Raw genomic sequence first — 22,292 nt, 5'->3', positions numbered from 1 at the left:
AGAAATGAGAATATCTGTAATGAAGATATAGAGAAGAGGAAAAAAAAGAGGAGTGATGTAATTGCAAGCAAAAAGAAAAAGGAAAATGAAGAACAGGTTGTAGGATGTCATTTTGAAAATAGCTCTGGTGTCAACTGCTATGCAAATGTAGTGCTGAATGTTGCATTTTATCTGGAAAGTTTGCAAGAGCAGATAATAGTAAATCAGGGAAAAAGATTCTGTTCAGAGCTGAGTCTCCTTTTTCAAAAGCTGAGTAAAGATAAAACTCAAATAGAAAGTGCTACTGACATTAGAAAACTTTTAGATGTATGTTCAGGACGAACACAGTTTTCTCAAAATGAACAGCAAGATGCACACGAATTTTTGATGTATTTTCTTCAGGTAGTGGAAGAAGAAGGAGTTCCCATTGACATTTTTTTTGGTCTCTCTTATAAATGGGAACATAGTTGTGATAATTGTTATAATATATGTGGCTCTATTGTTGATAATGAAAGGTTTATTTATTTGACATTGCCAGAGAGTAAAACAGTCACTTTTGCAAAATTAGTTAAAGATGCTAATCATAGCATGAAATGTGGTGAGTGTAATTCTGACATGTTATCAACATTAATTTTAAGGGAATACGGACAGTATGTAATTTTAATGATGCAACGATGTAGAGCTGATGGATCAAAATTGGATACTTTAATAAAGAAGTTTACAGGACAGCAATTATCAATTTCAGGAAAAACTTTTGTAACTGTTGCAATAATTTTCCATGATGGACCTACTGTTACTTCTGGACATTACACAGTTTATCTAAAATGTGAAAAAGGCTGGACACTGTGTAATGATTCCCAATTGATTTTCAAACAACGTTTGCCTTTTGATTTAGCAAATTCCTATCTAATCTTCCTGAAACCTAAATTTTAGAGAGACTTGGCAAGATCTGGACAAAATAATTTTACCATTTTACTGGATTACCATTGCAATTTTGTAGAAAAAATATTTTTAAAATTATCATTTGGCCTAAAGGAAAGATAACCAATTGTAATGTGGACTTTTTTAATTTTTAATGCAATTTTGAAAAACCAATAATTTAGAGATAATCGGTAACTTCTGCACATTTTAAATTTTGGAATGCTATTGAACTGCCATTGGAAATTTTTTTCAAAAATGATTTAAAAAATTACTATTTGGCCATGTGGAAAAGTAAGCAATTCTATTGTGGACTAAATAAATTATTCAAAAAATTTTCGTGAACCAAAATGTTACAGAGAATCGGTGAGATCTGGACAGATTAAACTTTAGAATTTTAATGGATTTCCCTTGGAAATTTATTCCAGGAAAAAAAAAAAATACTATTTGGCCTAAAGGAAATAAAATCAGATGTATTTTGGAGTTATTTGAGATATAATATTGTGATTATACTTCTCAAACAAACATATCAGACGGTATTTTAAAGAAAAAAGTATTGTTTTTAGATGATATTTTTTTAGAATAATATGCATTTCTGTAATGATAAGTTTAAGTGAGAAGAGATTCTGGGCTTTTTTAATACAATCTTTGTGATTGTTAATTTTTTTTGCCCGCTGTAAAATGATGAATGCAATTGCTTTCACAATTAATAGTGAAATGCAATTTATTCTGAAAACAGCAAAAATAAGGCAAAAATATTTTTTGGTAAAAAATGTAAATATGTGTACTGTATTATTAAATGGTTTAAAAATATTAATACTTTTTTCTTTATTTTCAGATCAATATAGAAAATTTTCGGAAACTCCAACCATTTTAAAAACTATTTTTTAAAAAAACAAATGAATAAATATTTTTTTGAGTGAGTATGGTAAGTCAATAATAAAAATTGTAGTCTCTCAAGGACTTTATAATGTGATAAATGATTTTTAGTGTTTTTTTTTAAAAAATAAAAAAAAGGTACGCTTACCGTACGCGTACGGTAAAAAAAAAAAAAAAAAAGTTTTTAAAAACAAGTAAAAAAAAGATGGAAGATAAGGTTGGCTCTTAAAAGAACCGTTGTGTTCATGCAGGGACAGAGGAAAGGAAGCATGGGAAAATCATTCAAAGCTACAAATGTGCTGATCTATTTTGTTGTTTACTAGGGAAACACTGGTCTCCCTATGACAAATTAGACCTTTACAAAATGTGCAATGAATATCAACCTTCCGAAATCGAAGGTTCATTTCCAGAGGGCCAGCAAAAGGAGATTCTCCCCCCACAGATGAAGGGCTCACCTGACCTGCAGAAGAAGGAGTAAGCCCTGCAGGTGATGGTCCAGGCTGAGCTGCTGTGGATGTACTGGCTCGTCTTTCTGAAAAGTTACCTCCAAAAAGATGACCATGTGTCCTTCTGTGTACATCCTGGAGGTGTCTCTTCATGGTGTGATTCCCAAAGGAATACTTCCTGTTAGGATTACCTCTAGAAAGTACACGCTTACACAGCTTGCAAGTAACTAAGGGTGCATTCACCTTTTGCTGGCCTTCTGGAAAAGTAAAATAATCCCAAACATAAGAAGGCTTTACTTTCCTCGCTCTCTGCCTCAAACCAGTGCTGCTGGTGCTAGCCTCACTCTCAGAAGAGCTCTGCTGTTCTGCCATCGTATCCCAAAGACAAACCAGCTCCTTCTCCCAAGGGATCACAAGCAGAAATGAGGGGAATGGGTGTGGTGTAGGAGAGTTCTAGAACTGAAAGTACTTTCAACCAATCAAAAGTTGTGTTTCATGATCACATGACCTACCGTACGCTTACGGTACGCTTACGGTGCGCTTACGGTGCGCTTACGGCAAAAAGTACGCATGCGCGTAAAAAAGACACGCGCTTGCGCGCATGCGCATAACAGTCACTCCCCGGCACTTCCGCGTAACGTGCGCGTGTGGCGTAAGCGCGCACGCGACCCACGCGCAGTACGCGCGGCTACGCAAAGTACGTAACTATACGCAAGCAGCGTAGATAGATTACGGGCGTTGCGTAAACCGTACGCTTACCGTGAGCTTACGGTACGCGTACTATAAAAAAAAAAAAAAAAAAAAAAAAAAAAAAAACTGGAAATAAATTTTACATGTTTATTTTAAAAAATTTATATAAAATAAATATTTAATGATTTTAAAAATTTAAGCATAGTCTTTATAAAAGGTAAGAAAATTAAATTAAAAATATGTTTGAAAAAAATGAAGAATAAAAAAAAAAAATAGCATTTAAAAAACCTTGCAAATTCACTGAAAAAACCATGGGTTTCACACACGTTATAGTTAGGAATTAGCATTTAAAAAACCTTAGAAATTCACTGAAAAAACCATAGGTTTCACACACGTTATAGTTAGGAATTAGCATTTAAAAAACCTTAGAAATTCAGTGAAAAAACCATAGGTTTCACACATGTTATAGTTAGCTGGACATTTTACTCGTAAAAAACCAATGAAATTGCCCCGTTATAGTTAGTTCAGCTAACTATAACTCGCGCGCCCGCAATGCACTGCTGATGACGTCACATATTACATCACTCATGACATGGTCAGTGACATCACTCATGACATCACTGATGACATCTCAAATGACATCACTGATGACATCACTGATGACATCATCCTTGTGATAGAGTGGCAGACCTCCTCTCACCTTAATATAAGCTTTGATACACACATTCAAAAATAGAGACTAAAATTTTCAAAACAATGGACATACCAATACCAGTTACAACAACCTCTTCAGTAATTCTAAGATCAACATACACATCCACTCATTCACCAACAGTCCTATACAGTCACTCATACATGTACTCACTCATCATATGTACTCATACACCTATACATCCTGTTACATAATGCCACTCATCCATAGAGTTACTCACACACATAGTCACTCATGCTAGTAAAGAATCAAACATACATTCACCTGCATATACAGTTATACACACACCACCACACTTACTTCTACGGAAACTTACACATACTTAGTCTTTTAAACAATCACTTATAGAAACACATACTTATTCATACAGGAACTCTTTCAATCTCTCCCTCTCACATATACTCACATATATACACCAATAGTCACATATACTAGTTTAAAACATATGTAGTTACTCATAAAGACACTATTGAGACAGTCATTCACTCACTAACACACCAATACACACACGCATCCACCCATGCAGTCCTGCACACATGCTCTGTTCAACACATACAAACAGTGAGTCACTCATTCATGCACCTATGCACTACGTCATACCCCCCACCGAACCATGCAGACACTCAGACTAATACTCAAAAAAACCAACTAATAACCTATATAGACACCCATGTAGCTACTCACCAACCCATGCAGCCACTTATACACAAAGTGAAAAAATGATACAGATATTTACATATTTAAATATTACTCACTAAGCCATGTATTCACTATGATACACTTAATCAGTCAGTTACACAATCAATTTTTCAAAAAGAAATCATCCATTTAGACAGTAATATACCCATTTATTCTTCTATCAACCTTGAGATATACATATATAAAACATATTTAATTATCAGAAAAACACACATTCACTGGATGATGTCATCAGTGATGTCATCAGTGATGTCATTTGAGATGTCATCAGTGATGTCATGAGTGATGTCACTGACCATGTCATGAGTGATGTAATATGTGACGTCATCAGCAGTGCATTGCGGGCGCGCGAGTTATAGTTAGCTGAACTAACTATAACGGGGCAATTTCATTGGTTTTTTACGAGTAAAATGTCCAGCTAACTATAACATGTGTGAAACCTATGGTTTTTTCACTGAATATATATATATATATATATATATATATATATATATATATATATATATTCACTGACAAAACCATGGGTTTCACACACGTTATAGTTAGGAATTAGCATTTAAAAAACCTTAGAAATTCAATGAAAAAACCAAAGGTTTCACACATGTTATAGTTAGCTGGACATTTCACTCGTAAAAAACCATTGAAATTCCCCCGTTATAGTTAGTTCAGCTAACTATAACTCGCGCGCCCGCAATGCACTACTGATGACGTCACATATTACATCCCTCATGACATGGTGAGTGACATCACTCATGACATCACTGATGACATCTCAAATGACATCACTGATGACATCATCCAGTGAATGTGTGTTTTTCTGAAAATTAAATATGTTTAATATATGTATATCTCAAGGTCGATGGAAGAATAAATGAGTATATAAGTGTCTAAATTGATGATTTGTTTTTGAAAAATTGATTGTATTACTGACTGATTAAGTGTATCTTTTTGAATACATGGCTAAGTGAGTAATGTTTAAATGTGTAAATACCTGTATCAGTCTCTCACTTTGTGTATAAGTGTCTGCATGGGTTGGTGAGTAGCTACATGGGTGTTTATATAGGTTATTATTTGGTTTTTTGAGTCTCAGTATGAGTGTCTGAGTGTCTTCATGGTACGGTGGGGGGTATTACGTAGTGCATAGATGCATGAATGAGTGACTCACTGTTTGTATGTGTTGAAGACAGCATGTGTGCAGGACTGTATGGGTAGATGAGTGTGTGCATGGGTGTGTTAGTGAGTGAATGACTGTCTCAATAGTGTCTTCATAAGTAACTACATATGTTTTAAACTAGTATATGTGACTATTGGTGTTTATAAGTGAGTATATGTGAGAGTGAGAGATTGGAAGAGTTCCTGTATGAATAAGTATGTGTTTCTATAAGTGATTGTTTAAAAGACTAAGTATGTGTAAGTTTCTGTAAAAGTAAGTGTGGTGGTGTGTGTATAACTGTATATGCAAGTAAATGGATGTTTGATTCTTTATTAGCATGAGTGACTATGTGTGAGTAACTCTATGGATGAGTGGCATTGTGTTACAGGATGTTTAGGTGTATGAGTACATATGATGTGTGAGTACATGTATGAGTGACTGTATCGGACTGTTGGTGGATGAGTGGATGTGTATGTGGATCTTAGAATTACTGAATAGGTTGTTGTAACTGGTATTGGTATGTCCATTTTTTTGAAAATTTCAGTCTCTTTTTTTGAATGTTTGTATCAAAGGTTATATTAGGGTGAGAGGAGGTCTACCACTCTGTCACAAGGATGATGTCATTAGTGATATCATTTGAGATGTCATCAGTGATGTCATGAGTGATGTCACTGACCATGTCATGAGTGATGTAATATGTGACGTCATCAGTAGTGCATTGCGGGCGCGCGAGTTATAGTTAGCTGAACTAACTATAACGGGGGAATTTCAATGGTTTTTTACGAGTGAAATGTCCAGCTAACTATAACATGTGTGAAACCTTTGGTTTTTTCATTGAATTTCTAAGGTTTTTTAAATGCTAATTCCTAACTATAACGTGTGTGAAACCCATGGTTTTTTCAGTGAATTTGCAAGGTTTTTTAAATGCTAATTCCTAACTATAACGTGAGTGAAACCCATGGTTTTTTCAGTGAATTTGCAAGGTTTTTTAAATGCTAATTTTATTTTTTTTTTCTTCTTTTTTTTTTACATATTTTTATTTTAATTGTCTATCCTTTTTTAAAGACTATGGTTAAATTTTAAAAATTCTACAATATGTTTTTATTTTACCATTTTTTTAAAATAAACAGGTAAAATTTATTAGTATTACATATTTTTTTTTTTTTCCTTTTTTTTTTTTTTTTTTTACCGTGCGCGTACGGTAAGCGCACGTCTTGCTGTAATTACGTTAGATTTCTACGCTGTTTGCGTTCATTTACGCAATTTGCGTAGGCGCACGTCACGCGCGCACAGCGCGTAACGCGTATGCTGCACGCGCACGTTACGCGGAAGTGAAGGGGCGTGCCTGTTTTGCGCATGCGCGCGTGCGCGTGTCTTTTTTACGCGCATGCGTACTTTTGCCGTAAGCGCACCGTAAGCGCACCGTAAGCGTACGGTGGGTCATGTGATCATGAAACACAACTTTTGATTGGTTGAAACTACTTTCAGTTCTAGAACTCTCCTACACCACACCCATTCCCCTCATTTCTGCTTGTGATCCCTTAGGAGAAGGAGCTGGGTTGTCTTTGTGATACGATGGCAGAACAGCAGAGCCCTTCTGAGAGTGCGGCTAGCAGCACTACCTTGAGGCAGAGAGCGAGGAAACAAAAGACCTCTTTCATATGGGAGTATTTTTCTTTTCCAGAGGGCCAGCAAAAGGTAAATGCACCCTTAGTGACTTGTAAGCTGTGTGGCCGTGTACTTTCAAGAGGGAATCCCGACAGGAAGTATTCCTTCGGGAATCACACCATGTTGAGACACCTTAAGGATGTACACAGAAGGACACATGCTCGACTTACTGAAGGTAACCCTTCAGTAAATCAACCAAGCACATCCACAGCAGCTCAGCCTGGACCATCATCTGCAGTGCCGAGTCCTTCTTCTACAGGTCAGGTGAGCCCTTCATCTGTGGGGGGAGCATCTCCTTTTTCTTCTCCTCAGGAAATTAACCCTCGGTTTCTGAGGGTTGAAATACGGTGCGCCACTTGTCATGATCTAATTTGTTATAGGGAGACCAGTATTTCCCTAGTGAACAATAAAATAGATCAGCACACTTGTCGTACCGTCTAATATTCCCATTCTTTCTTTCCTCTGTCCCTGCATGAACACAACGGCTCTTTTAAGAGCCAACCTTACCTTTCATCTATTTTTTATATATGTTTTTTAAACTTTTTTTTGTTTTTTTTTTACCGTACGCATACTGTACGCGTAATTTTTTTGTTTTGTTTTAAAAAAACACTAAAAATCAATTATCACATTACAAGGTCCTTGAGAGACTACAATGAAAAACTGAAAATGTGATTGTGGAGAAGTGGAAAAAAGGGACCATGATATTTTTGACTTACCATACCCACTCAAAAAAATATTTATTCATTTAAATTTATTTTTAATTGCTTTAAAAATGGTTCTAGTTTTCGAAAATTTTCTATCTCAATCTGAAAAAAAAGAAAAAAGTATTAATATTTAATAAAACATTTTATAATACAGTACACATATTTACATATTTTTCAAAAAAATGTTTTGCCTTTTTTTTGCTGTTTTCAGAATATATTGCATTTCACTATAAATTGTGAAAGCAATTGCATTCATCATTTAACAGCGGGCAAAAAAAAAATTAACAATCTCAAAGATTGTTTTAAAAAAGCCCACAATCTCTTTTTGCATAAACATAACTTTATAGAAATGCATAATATTCTTAAAAAATATCATCTAATATCAATACTTATTTCTTTAAAATACCGTCTGATATTTTTGTTTCAGAAGTATAATCACAAAAATATATCTCACATAACTCCACAATACATCTGGTTCCATTTCCTTTAGGCCAAATAGTAATTTTAAAATTCTTTTTTGATTAAATTTCCAATGTTAATCCAATAAAAATCTAAAGTTTAAATTGTACTGATCTCACCGATTCTCTGTAACATTTTGGTTTCCGAAAGATTTATTAATAATTAAATAAGTCCACAATAGAATTGTTTACCTTTCCGCATAGCCAAATAGTAATTTTAAAAATCTTTTTTGAATAAATTTCCAATGGCAATCCAATAACATTCTAAAATTTAAATTGTGCAGATGTTACCGATTTTTTCAAAATTTTTGGTTTTCCAAAGTTTCATTTAAAATTGAAAAAGTCCACATTACAATTGGTTACCTTTCCATTAGGCCAAATGGTAATTTGTAAAATCATTTTTTTTTAAAATTCCACTGGTAATCCAGTAAAATGGTAAAATTGTTTTGTCCAGATGTTGCCAAATCTCTCTAAAATTTAGGTTTCAGGAAGATTAGATAGGAATTTGCTAAATCAAAAGGCAAACGTTGCTTAAAAATCAATTGGGAATCATTACACAGTGTCCAGCCTTTTTCACATTTAAGATAAACTGTGTAATGTCCAGAAGTTACAGTAGGTCCATCATGGAAAATTATTGCAACTGTTACAAAAGTTTTTCCTGAAATTGATAATTGCTGTCCTGTAAACTTCTTTATTAAAGTATCTAATTTTGAACCATCAGCTTTACAGCGTTGCATCATTAAAATTACATACTGTCCGTATTCCTTTAAAATTAACGTTGAAAACATGTCAGATTGACACTCACTGCATTCCATGCTATGATTACCATCTTTAACTAATTTAGCAAAAGTGACTGTTTTACTTTCTGGCAATGTTAAATAAATAAACCTTTCAGAATCAACATTAGAGCCACATATATTATAACAGTTTTCACAACTATGTTCCCATTTATAAGAGAGACCAAATACATTTTTAATGGGAACCCCTTCTTCTTCCAGTACCTGAAGAAAAAACATCAAGAATTCCTGTGCGTCTTGCTGTACATTTTGAGAAAACTGTGTTCGTCCTGAACATACATCTAAAAGTTTTCTAATTTCAGTAGCACTTTCTATTTGAGTTTTATCATTACTCAGCTTTTGAAAAAGGAGACTCAACTCAGAACAGAATCTTTTTCCCTGATTTACTATTATCTGCTCTTGCACACTTTCCAGATAAAATGCAACATTCAGCACTACATTAGCGTAGCAGTTGACACCAGAGCTATTTTCAAAATGACATCCTACAACCTGTTCTTCATTTTCCTTTTTCTTTTTGCTTGCAATTACATCACTCCTCTTTTTTTTCCTCCTCTACACATCTTCATTACAGATATTCTCATTTCTCCATTTACGAGAAACTACACGTTTCTCCAACACAGGATACTGACCTAAATGAGGAGCATAGCTTCTTCTTAATCTATTATACTCCTTTACACAATTTGCATCAGCACTAACTTTTGAGTCATCAAAGTCTATCATGAATAAACCTGATAATGTTTTCACTCGTGACAAAGCAACATATGCCATACCTTCTTTGAACACAGTTGAACCAATGTTCACAAATGCACAATCTACAGTCAATCCTTGAGACTTGTGAATAGTTACAGCATATGCTAGAGAAAACGGAAACTGCTTCCTACGTACATATAAATCTTTCACAAGCATGAAACGAACTGAACAACGACAAATGTCTTTAACTTCTTCTATCTGATCAAATTTTATTTTTAAACATTCAATTCCATCTTTTTTCTGATAATTAATAAAACCCACAACTCTTCCCATAGCTCCATTAACTAAACCTTTTTCAACATCCAAATTTCTCCTTAAAAATACTCTACAGTTCATGCAAACATATAGATTTTTTTCTAATCCAACTGTTTTGGAAATGTTCTTCTCTAGTGAATCCAATTTATTTTTCAGTGTGCCTGTTAATGTGACAGTAATTCTTCCATCCCCAATTTTGTCCACTGCTTCCAATTTCCTGATATCTTCCTTTTCCAATTTCAAAAGCTCCTCATTGAATATTGAGCATTCACGTAGAGTTGGCATTAAGCAGATGACACTTTTCTTTTCTGCAATGTTCTTGTATATCTTCTCTGCAACTATTTCTTCCTTTGGAAATAAATTATGTAGCAGCCGACTCTGTAATGCTTTTTTGCCAGCTTCAGTGAGTAGTCCAATTCTGATATCTTTCAGAATACTTCCATATTCTTCATCGTTTGCTTGCCTCATATTAGTAGTAAGTTCCTTGTACTCAAAGAAGGAACAAATATTTGCATTACCGATGATTCCCAATGACTTCTTTGTGTCTTCATGTGTCACAGTATTAAACACTGGTTGTCCTTTAACTGGAGTAAGTTGCAAAAGATCTCCAAAAACTATGACGTGTTTTCCTCCAAATAACACGTCATAGTCTGTCTTCAGAATTTGCTGCATTCTTAAATGCACAAAGGCAAGCATTAAGTTTGATACCATGCTCACCTCATCAATAATGAGAACTTGCATCTTCTTCAATACTCTTGAAACGTCCAAGCATGCTTCTCCAGTTAGCTTGTTGTATTGTATTTTGTTCTCATGCTCCACTGGTAACATTAGCAAACGATGTAAAGTGATTCCTTTTATGTTATATGCTGCTAACCCAGTTGGAGCAGTAACCACACAAGACAAAGTAGAATCCGTTTTTTGCTGTAGGTAGATTCTGATGACTTTTATAAGGAAACTTTTTCCAGTTCCAGCTTGTCCGCTTACATACATCCTGATTGGATGAAATGATGTGCATGAGCACTCTTTTTTTTCATGTAGAAATCCGTGATCAATTTTGTTTCTGATCTCTTCATAAATTTGTTGCTGCTCTTCGTTCAGTTGTCTTTCCAAATTTTGTAAGTCTATAAATTCTTCTTGAGCTTGATTCATAGCTGTTTCCACTTCATTCATGGCTATTGATGCTTCATTTTCAACGATTGGTTGTCCTAGGGGATCTTGACTGAGTGTTCCTGAACTTTGGCTGTCCTGAGAACTGTCTCTAGCTATTTCTGCTGCAATTGTAGTTTCCTGTTCAATTTCTTCATTTAACATTTGCAGATAAGTTGAGAATGTACTGCATTGTATGCTGTCTTTGCAAGCATTAAAAGAATCTTCATAGCTTTGAAATTCTCCCAGTAGTTCATCCTCTGTACGCCATGGTTTAAACAGCTGTAAAAGAGCCAAGTAGTAAAATTCCTTTTTGTCAGTAGTGTCGCAACTCAGCTTCCTGTGATTTATCAAACTTCCTTTTGTTTGCTTCACCAAACATCCTTCCTCACCAATGACTTTATATTTTCCATTGTTGATGTCTTCTGTGGCTTTCCGTGAATAAATGTAGTTCTGCAGCACTTCATAGAGACACATGTTCTCCAGATGATGACTTCTCTTGGGATAATATGTGTCCAACACGTTTGATTTCAAAATATCTGTACTTTCTGGGTCATTCTCGGCCAAATATTCAATTTCTCCAACAGATTTCAGTACCCGATTTCTCATTGCTGCAAGGCCTAAACTTGCCCAAATTATTCTTCTTGATTTCGAGTAGAGACTTGCAGAAGATAACCTATCTGAACATTCGTAGGATCCAATTTCTCGATGCGATAACATCTTTAAACTGAAACTGTACAGCTTCTTACTGACAGTCTTCTCGTGAGAAATCTCTTCCCACATTTCCTTCAATTCAGTTTTTTCTGATTTAGTAATGTAAGACGTTACATATCGAGCAACAGCAATGGAATTGTCAGCTACATACTGTATATCCATGTTAGCATTCCACATGGATAAAATGACTGGGTTGTAGTCATTTATATTTGTTTTTTTTTTTTTTTTTTTTTTTTTTTTAAAAAAGTTTTTATTGAACAATAATTCGGTTACAAGTACGGGCCTACAACCACCCGGGCCGGCCGCTAGGTACAGAAGGAAATCTACACATATCAAGGCTACAATCAGTTCCCAGGGCGCTGCCCCGCAGTGGCTCCAGATAGTTCTCGAGGAACAGGAAGCGTAAGTCCAACAATCACAAAAGCAAAAGGAAAAACAATAAAAAACAAAAGGCGAGTTATGAGGGAAACCAGTGCGGATCAGGCTCCCCCCGGGAAACTCCCGTCAGGACAATTGAGCAATCCGCTAAAGAGAGGAGTACCGGGAGGCCGGGGTCGGAGGGGGGGGGGGAGGGGGTCAAGGGAGATGAACGTCCATATGTAGTTGTTCCAAAAGGCGCCAGGAGCCATCAAGGGTCAGGGGGACATGGCGATATCAGTGTCTACCAGGGGGGGCGTACAGATGCCTCCGCGATACGCGTTCCATTGCCCCCAAATGCTACCCCATGCCCCCGGCTTGCCACGGGCCACATACACTGTCTTCTCCCTAAACATACACCAGTCCATATTCTCCTTCCATACTGACACGGTGGGCGGCCGTTGAGCGCCCCAAAGTTGCGCTATGTCCCTCTTGGCAATCATGTTCCCTAGGGCCGCCCACCGAGTCTGAGCCGCGCTGTAGTCATTGGGCTCCCACACATTCAGGACACAGCGACGCACCTCCGGCAGCAGCACAACCCCAGTAACCTGTCCCATTACCGTGTGGACCCGGCGCCAGTAGTCCGCCACCTCGCGGCACTCCCAAAGGATATGAAGAAAGGTGGCGCTGAGCCCACAGCCTCGCTTACAGAGCCCGTCGTCGGAAAATCCCATCGAGACCAAGCGCGGACCCGTCACATACACCCGGTGGAGAATCTTGAGCTGTACCAACCGGAGACGAGCCGGAATGGCAACCTCCTTGGGGGACGACAGTGCAGACTGCCAATCTTCGTCGTCCAATTCCACCCCATCCCCCGTCCAAGCCTCCCGAAGGCGCACAAAAAGGTCCGCCCGGTGATTAATTAATTTTTTATAAATTAAAGAAATAGTACTATCAGGGACATGTCCGTCAAGTATGCGGTCCTCGAGGGGCGAGGAAACAGGGATCTTGGTCCCCTCCCCGAAGACCGAGAGCAGGGCGTGTCGAACCTGGGCGTAGCGGAAGAACTCCCTGTCGGTCAGCTCGTATTCTGCCTGGAGCACCGCGAAAGTCTTGACCGCACCCTTGTGCCACAGGTCTCCCACTTTGCTGATACCAATCGTGTCCCACTGGTCAAACCCCTTCGTGGTCCACAAGCTGCCCAGGCGGTCGGAGGCAAACAAGGGAGTAGCACATGTTAATCGCTCACTCCAGCCCATGGCCGCAGTGGCAGCCCTCCAGGTCCGCACAGCAATCTTAGTAGGACCCGTAAGGGTCCGGCCAGCCAGGCGGGAATAAAGTGCCCTGTTGTAGTTCCTGCCGGGAAGCAGGAACTTGTCCATCTCATACGCCGGATTCAAGCCGGGCGCATACGTGGCGTGGTTAATGGCAGATAGCTGCGATGCCCAATAGTACCTGCGAATGTCAGGAAGCGCGATGCCCCCGTCGTACCAGGGGAGAGTGAGCTTGGCAAGAGCAATACGCGCCCGCCCGTCCCACACCAGTCTCCTCTGCAGGCTCTCCACCTCCCGAAAGTAGGCCACTGGGATAACGTCGAAGGAGTTCTGGAGTGCATAGAGGAACCTGGGAAGGGACATCATTTTGAACAGCGCGGCCCGACCCAGCGGGGACAGGGGCAGCCTGCACCACCGGGCCGTGTCCTCCCGCAGTCGCCGAAGTGGACGCAGGAGATTCTGCTCATAGCGAGCCGCCGGGTCCAGCGAAACGTATATCCCCAGGTACTTAAAGCCGCTCAGAGATATTTGAATCGGGAGCCGAGGCGGCAGGAGAGGAGGACCACCAGAGATGGGATAAACGCAGGATTTAGACCAATTGATCGTGAGACCCGAATTGTTCCCAAAGGAGGTCAGAACGTCAAAGAGGACGTTGAGCGACTGCCGTGGTGAGGTGAGATACAGGAGAATGTCGTCCGCATACAGCGAGACCCGATCTTCAAAGCCCGGGCCCCACCGGATCCCTCTAAGCGAGGGCTCCCAACGGAGCCAGGCAGCGAGGGGCTCCAGGGCGAGAGCAAAAAGCAACGGGGACAACGGGCACCCCTGCCTCGTGCCCCTGCCAAGGGCAAAGGGCCGAGAGACCCGCCCATTCACCACCACTTGAGCCATGGGTCCCGTGTAAAGGAGCCTCACCCAGCCAATAAATCCCTCTCCAAAGCCGAATTTATCCAAGACGGCCCAGAGGAATGGCCACTCAATAGTGTCAAAGGCCATCGTGGCATCCAAAGAAACCAGCACGGCCGGTTCGGAGAGGAACTCCGCCCTGGCAAGGGCACCGTGAAGACGCCGCAAGTTAAGAGCGGTGTTGCGGTGCGGGATAAAGCCGCATTGGTCCGGATGTATAAGGTCGCACACGACACTCAACAATCGATTGGCCAGGACTTTCGCCAGGATTTTAGGCTCCGCATTGAGCAGTGAAATAGGCCGGTAAGAAGTACAGCGGTCTCGCGGCTTGCCCTCCTTGGGGATAACGACTATAGTGGCCAAGCGCTGGTCGGCCGGAAGGGAACCCGCCGCAAGAGAGTCGCGAAACATGCGGCTGAGGAAGGGCGCAAGCTTATCAGGACGCAATTTGTATAGTTCAATGGGCAGACCGTTAGGACCCATAGCCTTGCCCGAGCGAAGGGAACGAATCGCGGTCGCTATTTCATCCGACGACAAGGGGGCGTCCAGCCGCTCTCGGTCCTCAACGGACAGGCCGGGCAGAGCAATATCTCTCAGTAGGAGGCGAGAGTCATCCTCATCCCTGTCAGTCACCGGGGAGTACACCGCCCGGAGGTGGTCAGCGAAACATTCCACAATCTCATCCGGCTCAGTCACACACACACCATCCGCAGCACGCAACTCGGGGACCACACGATTCACTCTCTCCTTTTTGTCCAGCCACGCAATCAACTTTCCCGCCTTGTCCCCCGCGTCATACAATCGGCCCTGCTGCTCCCTATACATAGTTTTGGCCGCGTCAGTGACCAGGGACCTATATTCGAACTGTTTCAGGCTAAGGGCATGTAGCCCGTCCGGAGTAACATTCGCCTCCAAGGCCGACTCCAGCCCCGAGATGTCAGTCTCCAGCTTCACCACCGCCTCGCTCCTAACCTTCTTGGCCACCACTATTTGGGCGAGGGCGTGTCCGCGTATCACAGTTTTAAAGGCTTCCCAAAGGGACAACGCAGACGACACCGACCCCTCGTTTTCACTGAAGTATTGGTCCATGGCCTTAACCAGGCTGTCACGAGTCACAGGGTCCCGCAAGTACCAGGGGTTAATGGGCGCTATCCGCCCTGCGGACCGCGACCCGGTGTCAAAGAGAAGCCACAGCGGAGAATGGTCGGAGATACCACGCGCCAGGTGTCTGACCTCTCGAATCCTACTAGTCTGCGCCGCGGGCATAAGGAAGTAGTCTAACCTGGAGAGACTCCCATGCGCCCCCGAATGAAAGGTGAACTGACACTGGGTCGGATGCATTAGTCTCCAACTATCCACCAAGCCGAAGGTCTCCAACATCCCACCCAGCCATGACTGGGCAGCGGGGAGGGTCCTTGGTGGGTGACGATCCAGTTCGCCCGAAACCACAGAATTAAAGTCCCCGCCCATGAGCAGGAGGCCGTCCGGAAGGTCAAGCAGCATTCGACCCAAGTCAATAAAGGTGGAGTTCTGGAGGCCCGGGGGGACGTAGACTGAAACCAGGGTAAGGGGCTGCCCCTCCCACCTCCCAATCAAACACACATAGCGCCCTCTGTCATCCGAGACTATCCTCGTGATCTCCACCGGAAGGGAGGTTCGCAGGAGAATGCCCACCCCCCTGGAGCCAGTTGTGAAACCAGAATGGGCTACGAGGCGGTATCCCCCCCTGTTCATCGCATGGCAGACATTGCCGACCAAATGCGTCTCCTGGAGAAACACCACATCAGGAGTCAAACGACGCAAATATTGCAGTACAACACCCCGCTTAATACGGTCCCCCAACCCATTGACGTTCCATGACATAAGCCTCAACCCGTCTCCCCCCATCCCCTCCAATAGATCAAGAGGCCCCCAGCCCGCCGCACAGTTCCCAAATATGGACAAAAATCAATACCTCGCCCTGTAAACAAAAAACACACAACAAAACAACCCCTCTTCCCCCCCAACCCCACCCCAAGTCCAACTCCCCCCACCCTGCACCCCTGCGGGCCAAAGACCCCCCCCAACTTGCAGTGTGCCTGTCGCCCCACTAACCCCATTCTACAAAAAGACCCCGGAGGAGGAAAGGGACCCGAACCCGCCCGCACCCCTCACGGGTCCTGGTAAGACACAGTATGCAAAAGAGTAAGACCCAACTGTACAGTGCAAAACCGCAAAAGCAAAGACCAAATGTCAGTCTAAGGGGACCCGTCACCTGCGGTGCCCCCAGAGGGCCCGGGCCGGCAACCCCCGTCCGGCAGCGAGTCCAGCCAGTCACTTGCGGCCACAGGAGAGTCAAAAAAGGCTGTCCGCTCTCCATGCTCCACTCGTAGTTTCGCCGGGTAGATCATCGAATACTTCAGGCCTAGCTCGCGGAGACGGCGCTTCACCCCTTGGAATCCCATCCGCTGTTTCTGGACCAGTTGCGTGAAGTCCGGATAAAAATTGATGGTCGAGTTCTCGTAGCGGACCGGGCCACGGGTCCGTGAAGCCTGCAGAATAGCGTCGCGGTCCCTGTAGTGGAACAGTTTAGCCACGATAGGCCTCGGGGGGGCCCCCGGCCGCGGCCGGCCGCCCGGCACTCGATGGGCCCGCTCCACGGCGAAGACTTTGCTTAGGCCAGCCGGGGACAGCTGTTGCATGATAAGTTCCTCGACCACGAGGTCCACCGGGCGGCTGTCGGAGGACTCCGGTACACCAATGATGCGGATGTTGTTGCGTCGGGCCCGTCCCTCGAAGTCCTCAAGCCGCCGGGCCATATGGTCGTTGACCACTCTAATGTCCCCAAGCGCGGCCCGCAGATCCGACACCTCCGCACCCAGGGTGGAGGTCCGTGTATCAAGGGCCTGGACCCTCTCGTTAGTTTTGGAGAGGTCGGCCCGAATCAGGGTGACATCGATCGCGACAGTGTCGATCTTACGGGCCAGGGCCTCATATTGCGTCGCGATGGTTTCCCTGATGCCCTCGATGGCGCCCATAATGTCCTGCAGGGAAGGTTCCGCAGAGACGGTCGTGCCTCCCCCTGCAGCATCCGGGGAGAGGCCAGCAGCGCCAGGGGACCCCCTGCCCTGGGTGTAGCGGTCCATGTTGTTGCTCTGGACCGGCCCCCCGCGCAGAGAAGCCTTGGTCTTGCGCCCCTCCGGACCCCCTTTGCCCGCCATGTGAGCGCAGTCTCTCAATGGGACCTCCGATCAAGAGGTGTGCGGGCGCCAGCAAAAGGACCACTAACTGTCGGTGTAGGGGTCGGAGGCGTTAGGCCCACCAATAGCAGAGGGAAGCAAGCCTCGGGCAGAGGCCCAGGAGGCACCTCGCCACCTTGAGCACGCACGCCAGCTGATCTCCTGAAGGCCAAAACCGAAACCGAAAGTGCTGAATCGGCAACTGGCACCGCGCTGAGGCCGCTGTTGTTCAATTGCAGCCCGGCCCCACGGGTCACCTTCACCCCGGCCACCTCCGTCGGGTGGGTCCCAAAAGTTCCGACGACGACAACTCAGGATTCCCAGGTCCGATTAGAGTTTTAAAAAGTGATATAAGATCAGCTGGTCTTCATCTCCCAGATTCCATAAACCAAATCAGGATAGTCTCAGGATATATTCCGAGGAGCAGAAAGGGTCCGGGGAGCCCTGTGCTCACGCGACCATCTTGGATGCGCGCTAGGCTCCTCTGTCATTTATATTTTTTGATTCTTCTTTTCTTTTAAGGTTGTAGGTATTCTTAGGTGATTTTCTTGTGATAGTATGTCTCACAGATGACATAAAACTGTTTACTCTTCCATTTGAAAGAACAGGTCTAGGAAATCCAAATCGACATTTAGTGTAGTATTTATCTTTGCTCTTGTATTTCCGTCGACAGTATTTTCCACACCGATGACTTTGGAAACGTAAAACTTGCTCCTTTAACTTTTTATCTTCTGTGCTTTTTGGTATAGCACATGTTGCATATTCTTCAATGTAAGATAACACTGCTTCATCAGCATCTGTTCCAAACTTTGGGGCATCCTTGATCCACAACAGCATATGAATATGAGGAGCACCTCTTGCCTGGTACTCTTTTCTCCAAAAGAAATCCACTACTTCTCCTAGAGGTGGATTTTTTTATTGCAGATGAACGACATCATAGCCTCAAATCTATGATTGAAATATCTGCAAACATTAACCGGATCCAATGAGCACAGTTCTCCTGCTGTCTTGTATTCGATGTTTTTAATGTTTGAATTTGCCTCTCGTAGAAAATCCAGTAAATCATCCCAAGCGTACTCAGCACAGCTTAGGGTAACGAACCATGTTGGTGTTCCTAAATTCCGTAACATGCATTTTAATTCACCATGACGTCGGTACCAATATTCATTTGTCCCACGCTGACAAGCCATCAGATTGATCAGTTGTGTTTCCAAATGATCATCTCGGTGCTGCACTTTCTCCATAAAATCCTTAGCAGACACATTTTGTAAATGTACTCCACTTTTTAAAATGTGATTTACTGCATAAGACAGTACAGACAAGTCGCTTTCAAATAAAAGATGGAACAAATAAGGAATACTTTGTCGAAATCTGGGATCTTCAGCATATACTCTTGTAGTCCGATACTCAGAAGCTGGAATCTGTTCCGGACGTTCATCGTATCGTCCTCCTTTTCCTGTAGAAAACAGCTGGGGAAAACATCGAGCTTCCAAGCTGTCCTCCCATACACTCACGGGAGTTCCTTTTGCTTTCTTCATCTGAAACAGATCAATATTGTCTCCCATAACTTCTTTTGAATGAAGAGGATGTATGCTAAAATGTTCATAAATTTCTTCTTCCTTTGACTTGTCCACTTTTTCAATTTGTCCAGTTGGTGTTTCTGTGTCTTCTTGTAAATCTTCTTCTTCTTCTTCTTCTATATAAATTGATTCATACCATTTGTTATTCCTTTTCAAATACAAATTTGCTCTTTGTACTTTCCGTACATCTACCAGCTCCTGCCAAATCTTCTTATTCTTTGTAGGTACACCATTAACCAGAATAATTAATGGTTCAGTTTCCAAAGTATCCGCATCAATAGTTTCCATATTTTTTTTCAAATGCAAGGGCAAATACACCACTCTACCTTTTAAACCTCTCAGTAAATCTGAAGGAGGAAATTTACCAGTTTTGGGCTCCATACGTACTATGGTCTGGAACGGATGAACACATTGAATGAGTATAGATTCATATGTATTTAATTCAGAAAGTTCAGCAGGAATTGCATCCAATTCTAAATTATTATGTACAGCTCTGGTCGGCATTCTATTTTCTTCTAACTTATTATAACAGTATTTACAAATACGCTGAACTTCACCCAATTCAAAACAATTTTCAAGAAATATATATGTGGCAAAATCCTTCCACTTATAATTATCTTCATTTTCACTTTTTCTATAGAGATCAACATACCTGGTTTGTTTTCTATAATGAGTTCTGCGGCAACAAATACAAGTAATATTTGGTCTTTCATTAGAGATTATTGCAAATTTTGTTATGTGATCATTAAATGTCTTACTTACAGAGGGTTCTACATTCTCTTCCACTTCTTCCTCATTTACTGTGTCCTTTTCTGCACTGTTTTGTTCAGGACCAAAGTAACAAAACTGAATTTCATCAACAACCTTCTCTACATCTGATACCGATCCACGGAACAGAGCCCTATTCAATTCATCTAACTTTATTGCTGGACTTTTAGCAAAATACAACCGTCTCACAAACTTTCTCATTTCAGTATGATGAACAGCCAGCATCCTAGAATGATGGAAAACACTATTACACACTTTTCTAGATAGACAAGCCAGAGAATGACCCTGCAAACCAGTATTCTCTCTCACTCTGCATGGATCCAGACTTTGAAGCACCTTAATCTTCTGTTTTACACTTTTTTTACTATATTCTCTTAGAAACTCACGAAATTTATCAATAGATTCCTGACGCACAGTGCAAATACTACTACAATTCCAAGTGTACACTGGGGCTTTAGGACGTCTCCCCATAGCCTCATCCGCCATCACTTGTACCTCATCTCTTGGAACCATTATCTCCTTCTCCATTATGCAACCATTTTTCACTTCGTAAGCACGACCTCTGGTGTCAACTGCATGCAGCAAACTATTACTTTGAAAATAGCTCTCTTCATTAAAAAAAGGTTCACTACTTGAACTATGCATCCATTTTCCTAAAAACACTTTACAAAAGTTTGTTCTGTTCACTACTCTTTTCCTTTTGCTTTGTGATTTCAGTACATTAACCATTTTATCTAATGTACGCATCCTATTCAAAATTAAAATGAATAGTTTCCTTTTTAATTCTAATGCCTTTGCTGCAATGGCTTCAATTTCTTTTTTTCTCTTATAAAACTTAGCCTTTTGCTTATATTTCTTCACATCCTTTATCAAATTGGACATAACTCTTCTCTGAAACATTTTTCTACGTATCTCTTTAAACGCTGTTTTTCTGTTTAAGTTTATCTTTTTAGTTGCAGAAGGTATATTTGCATTAACTAAATGCTCAATTTTTTCCTCTCCTTTTCTATTGAAAACATTTTTTCCAGTACAGACATTTTGTACATTTTTCCTTTTTTTGAATATGTTCTTTAAAAAATCTTTTGTTTGCTTACCAGAAGATTTTTTCTTTTTCCCAACATGAGCATCTCCAACTAACTTAGGTCCTCCAGTTGTCTTCAAATATAGGTTTTTTTTGTGGTCTTTCTTTACTCAGGATTTTGTAGGCATCTTAAATTTTGTTCACTGCTCTTCAGCAATACCTGAAAAAAACTAAAAAAAAATACCTTAATTTTATTTAAATATATTACTACATTTTTTATGTTCTTTAGAAATCTTAAAATACTATAAACCCCTTTCCTATAAATGAAAACCACAATAACACCTTCACAAATTAAATTTCTAAAAATAATTCCTGTGTGCACACAAAGTCATGCTTTGAAATTAGGCAGAAAACGAAATTTCTTTGCCAATTGCAAAGCATACTTTCTACTACTTTTTAGGCAAGTGAAAAGTACTTTTACAGACTGACACATTTTGAATCCACTTTTTAGATTCTTAAAAGAGCACATGTCCAAACTGCTTTTTCAGACCAGCACCATGTGTAACCTGGGTGACTGCCTACACTCCAGCAAGGGCAACCAGCCTTAGTGATGCTGAATGTATTTGCATTACTGACTGAAACCTCAAACCCCACTCGCTTGTGAATACTGTGCATGATTCCACAGGGTAAGCAGCTGGGTGTGTGCTAAGAGTCTGCTTCTGCACCAAAAAATGGCTCCCCCTTTCCATCTAATGCAACTGTGAAATCACCATAGCAATACGCAATAAATCTCTGCCTGTAATTCCTATATGCACACAGAGTCATGTTTTCACATTAGTCACAAAACGAAATTTCTTTGCCATTTTGAAAGCACACTTACTACTCTTTTTTTTGGCAAGTGATAAACACTTTTACAGTCTGTCACATTTTGAATCCACTTTTCAGATTCTTAAAAAAGCACATGTCCAAACTGCTTTTTCAGACCAGCACCATGTGTAACCTGGGTGACTGCCTACACTCCAGCAAGGGCAACCAGCCTTAGTGATGCTGTATGTATTTGCATTACTGACTGAAACCTCAAACCCCACTCGCTTGTGAATACTGTGCATGATTCCACAGGGTAAGCAGCTGGGTGTGTGCTAAGAGTCTGCTTCTGCACCAAAAAATGGCTCCCCCTTTCCATCTAATGCAACTGTGAAA

The sequence above is a fragment of the Triturus cristatus genome, chromosome 4_2, assembly GCF_964204655.1.
Source record: "Triturus cristatus chromosome 4_2, aTriCri1.1, whole genome shotgun sequence".
Classification (NCBI taxonomy): Eukaryota; Metazoa; Chordata; class Amphibia; order Caudata; family Salamandridae; genus Triturus; species Triturus cristatus.
This window is presented reverse-complemented; position numbering follows the sequence as displayed.